The 4,746-nt window shown below is 63.3% G+C and overlaps 1 non-coding gene across 1 annotated transcript; it reads right to left on the reverse strand.

Annotated features, from left to right (window-relative positions):
* Positions 1-3,944: 3,944 nt before the first annotated feature.
* On the reverse strand, positions 3,945-4,063 carry LOC131860592 (5S ribosomal RNA). Its single transcript, XR_009359686.1, has one exon. It is a non-coding gene; the product is annotated as a 5S ribosomal RNA (ribosomal RNA).
* Positions 4,064-4,746: the final 683 nt, after the last annotated feature.

Consider the following 4,746-nt stretch of genomic DNA (forward strand, 5'->3'; position numbering starts at 1 on the left):
CCAGGAAGGGCTCAAGATGGCACCCGCGTTCCGTTTTTTTCACTATCTTTCAGAACGGAAATTTTAAAATCTCCTTTTTTTTTGCCTTTTCTGGAAATTAGTGAAGGCAGCGCATCAAAGGTGCGCAACGCTGGTGCGAACCTGGGAGCGCTCCGATGTGTGCTCCAAGGTGCGGCGTGCACGAAGTCGGACCCCGGTTTGCCCCGGGTGCGCACCTCGCGTGCACCTTGGTGCGCACACCTTGGCTGGGTTGCGCGCCCTGGTGGGCACCATGGTGCGCACCAAGGAGCGCTCCGAAGTGTGCTCCAAGGTGCGGCGTGCACGAAGTCGGAGCCCGGTTTGCCCCGGGTGCGCACCTCGCGTGCACCTTCGCCGCGGTGGGCACCATGGCGTGCACGAAGTCGGAGCCCGGTTTGCCCCGGGTGCGCACCTCGCGTGCACCTTCGCCGGGGTGGGCACCTTGGTGTGCAGACCTTGGCTGGGTTGCGCGCCCTGGTGGGCACCATGGTGCGCACCAAGGAGCGCTCCGAAGTGTGCTCCAAGGTGCGGCCTGCACGAAGTCGGAGCCCGGTTTGCCCCGGGTGTGCACCTCGGGTGGGCACCTTGGTGCGCATGCCTTGCCTGGGCTGCGCACCAGGGCGGGCTCAAGATGGCACCCGCGTTCCTTTTTTTTCACTATCTTTCAAAACGGAAATTTTAAAATCTCATTTTTTTTTGCCTTTTTCTGGAAATTAGTGAAGGCAGCGCATCAAAGGTGCGCACCTCGCTGCCCACCACGGTGCGCAACGCCGGTGGGCACCCGGGAGTGCTTCGAAGTGTGCTCCAAGGTGCTGCGTGCACGTTGTCGGAGCCCGGTTTGCCCCGGGTGCGCACCTCGCGTGCACCTTCGTCGGGGTGGGCACCTTGGCTGGGTTTGCCCCGGCTGCGCTCCGAAGCGGGGTTATTGGAGCGCCGCCTCTTTTTTTGTCGGAGCGTTTGGTGGGGTTTCTCGCATTGGCTCTTCCGAGGCCCGGTTGCCACCCTGGCGCGCACGAAGTCGGAAGTAGGGTTAATTGCCCGGGTGCGCACCTTTGCCAGGGTGGGCACCTTACCTGGGCTGCGCACCAGGGCGGGCTCAAGATGGCACGCGCGTTCCGTTTTTTTCACTATCTTTCAAAACGGAAATTTTAAAATCTCCTTTTTTTTTTGCCTTTTCTGGAAATTAGTGAAGGCAGCGCATCAAAGGTGCGCACCTCGCTGCCCACCTTGGTGTGCTCTGAGGTGCGCACCCGGGAGCGCTACGAAGTGTGCTCCAAGGTGCGGCGTGCACGTTGTCGGAGCCCGGTTTGCCCCGGGTGCGCACCTCGCCTGCACCTTGGCCGGGGTGGGCACCTTGGCTGGGTTTGCCCAGGGTGCGCTCCGAAGCGGGGTTACTGGAGCGCCCCCTCTTTTTTTGTCAGAGCGTTTGGTGGGGTTTCTCGCATTGGCTCTTCCCAGGCCCGGTTGTTGGGTGCGCTCCCACCCTGGCGCGCGCGAAGTTGGAAGTTGGGTTAATTGCCCGGGCGCGCACCTTCGCCAGGGTGGGCACCTTGGTGCGCACACCTTGGCTGGGCTGCGCACCAGGGCGGGCTCAAGATGGCACCAGCATTCCCTTTTTCTCACTATCTTTCAAAACGGAAATTTTAAAATCTCGTTTTTTTTTTGCCTTTTATGGAAATTAGTGAAGGCATCGCATCAAAGGTGCGCACCTCGCTGCCCACCTTGGTGTGCTCCGAGGTGCCCACCACGGTGCGCAACGCCGGTGCGAACCCGGGAGCGCCCCGATGTGTGCTCCAAGGTGCGGCGTGCACGAAGTCGGACCCCGGTTTGCCCCGGGTGCGCACCTCGCGTGCACCTTGGTGCGCACACCTTGGCTGGGTTGCGCGGCCTGGTGGGCACCATGGTGCGCACCAAGGAGCGCTCCGAAGTGTGCTCCAAGGTGCGGCGTGCACGAAGTCGGAGCCCGGTTTGCCCCGGGTACGCACCTCGCGTGCACCTTCGCCGGGGTGGGCACCTCGGCTGGGTTGCGCGCCCTGGTGCGCACCAAGGAGCGCTCCGAAGTGTGCTCCAAGGTGCGGCGTGCACGAAGTCGGAGCCCGGTTTGCCCCGGGTGCGCACCTTCGCCGCGGTGCGCACCATGGCGTGCACGAAGTCGGAGCCCGGTTTGCCCCGGGTGCGCACCTCGCGTGCACCTTCGGCGGGGTTGCGCGCCCTGGTGGGCACCATGGTGCGCACCAAGGAGCGCTCCGAAGTGTGCTCCAAGGTGCGGCGTGCACGAAGTCGGAGCCCGGTTTGCCCCGGGTGCGCACCTCGCGTGCACCTTCGGCGGGGTTGCGCGCCCTGGTGGGCACCATGGTGCGCACCAAGGAGCGCTCCGAAGTGTGCTCCAAGGTGCGGCGTGCACGAAGTCGGAGCCCGGTTTGCCCCGGGTGCGCACCTCGCGTGCACCTTCGCCGCGGTGGGCACCATGGCGTGCACGAAGTCGGAGCCCGGTTTGCCCCGGGTGCGCACCTCGCGTGCACCTTCGCCGGGGTGGGCACCTCGGCTGGGTTGCGCGCCCTGGTGCGCACCAAGGAGCGCTCCGAAGTGTGCTCCAAGGTGCGGCGTGCACGAAGTCGGAGCCCGGTTTGCCCCGGGTGCGCACCTCGCGTGCACCTTCGCCAGGGTGGGCACCTCGGTGCGCACACCTTCTCAATGTTTTCTTGCCTTTTCTGGAAATTGGTGAAGGCAGCGCATCAAAGGTGCGCACCTCGGTGTGCTCCGAGGTGCGAACCCGAGACCGCTCCGAGGTGCCCACGAAGTCGAAAGTCGGGTTAATTGCATTGTTTTCCCCGGGTGCGCTCCGAGGTGCGCAACATCGGCGCGCACCAAGGAGGGCTCCGAAGTGTGCTCCAAGGTGCGCACGATGGCGTGCACCTCTGGTGCGCACGATTCGGAGCTCGGTTTGACCGGGGTGCGCACACCTTGGCTGGGTTGCGCACCTTTTGTGCGCTCCAAGGTGCGCACGAAGTCGGAGCTCGGTTTGCCCCGGGTGCGCACCTTCGCCAGGGTGCGCACCTTGATGCGCACGCCTTGGCTGGGCTGCGCACCTTGGTGGGCGCCATGGTGCGCACCTTTCGTGCGCTCCAAGGTGCGCACGAAGTCGGAGCTCGGTTTGCCCCGGGTGCGCACCTTGGTGGGCGCCATGGTGCACTCCGAGGTGCCCAAGATTGGTGCGCACCAAGGAGCGCTCCGAAGTGCGCTCCAAGGTGCGCAGGTGCGCGCGAAGTCGAAAGTTGGGTTAATTGTCCGGTTTGCCTCGGGTGCGCACCTTGCGTGCACCTTCGCCAGGGTGGGCGCCTTGGTGCGCACACCTTGGCTGGGCTGCGCACCCGGGCGCGCACACCTTGGCACCCGCGTTTCCTTCATTTTAAATTTTTTTTTTTTACAATCTCTCAAGTGGGAAATTCTATAATCTCAACTTTTTTTGCCTTTTCAGGAAACTTTTGAATGGAGCGCATCATTGGTGCGCTCCGAAGTGTGCTCCAAAGCTCTCTCCAGCTGCGTGCACCTGCCCCGGCCGCGCACCCGGCCCCGCCCAGCTTCGCTCACCTGTCCCGCGCGTCTGGTGCGGAACCTTAGAGTAAGAAACATCACCGTGCACCTTGGCCAACGTGCGCGACTCGACCGAGCGCGCACTGGCCGAGGTGCACACCGATTTCACCTGGGTGCGCGCGCAGCACCTCGGGCGCACCGGGGTGCGCGCACAACGCCCGGGTTGCACCGTGGCCTGTGTGCTCGGGGCGCCTCGGGTGCGCGCTCGGTGTCGCCCCCGCGCGCGCGGTAGTGCGGGCAGCGCACCCCGGCCCGGCCCGGCCCCGACGAGAACGCAAACGGGCAAAAGGTTTATTCAAATAGCATTGCGACGCCCGGCGAAAAACTAAAAAAGGGTGCAACACCGGGACTTCCCGGGAGGTCACCCATCCCAGTACTACTCCGGCCCAAGCGCGCTTAACTGCGGAGTTCTGATGGGATCCGGTGCACTAACGCTGGTATGATCGCACCCGTTATGAGCTTGTCGCAGTGTGTACTTAGCAAACCGCGACCCACGTGCGAATCCACCCCGGCCACCCACCCCCGTCGAGGTGCACACCCTCCCTCGCGAAGTGCGCCCCGTTCGCCAAGTGTGAGCCCTGCCCGGGTGCGCGCACCTTGCTAGGGCGTCGGGTGTGCACCCGGCCCGGCCTACGTGCGTGCACCTGGAGGGGGCGTCGTGTGCGTGCAGTGTCCCGTCTGCAACGCGGTGCCCACACACCACCTCGGGCGCAACGACCTGCGCTCACATGTGGGCCGAGTGCACCTTGGTGCATGTTCGGGGCGCCTCGGGTGCACGCTCGATCTTGCCCCGGTGCACCAAGGCGCTCGGTTTGCCCCGGGTGCGCACTTGGTGCAAGGTGGGCACCCAAAATAGGGATCAAGCACCAAAACACAAGTTTCGGGATGCAAAATGGGACCCAAGGACCACAAATGCGTTCCAAGACCCATGATGGGTCCACGAGAACAAAAATGTGTTCCGAGACTTAATAAACAAATATTGGGTTTTAGGAGAAGAAACATGCTCTAATGCCCAAAACGAGAATCGACCCCGAAAAGGCCACAGGCCAAAAGTGGGATGCGAGACAAAAAAAAATGGGACCCGAGGACCAAAATTGGGTTCCCAGGTCGAAGACAGGGCAACCGGACAAGAAA

This window comes from Cryptomeria japonica, unplaced genomic scaffold (genome assembly GCF_030272615.1).
Source record: "Cryptomeria japonica unplaced genomic scaffold, Sugi_1.0 HiC_scaffold_15, whole genome shotgun sequence".
In the NCBI taxonomy this organism is placed as follows: Eukaryota; Viridiplantae; Streptophyta; class Pinopsida; order Cupressales; family Cupressaceae; genus Cryptomeria; species Cryptomeria japonica.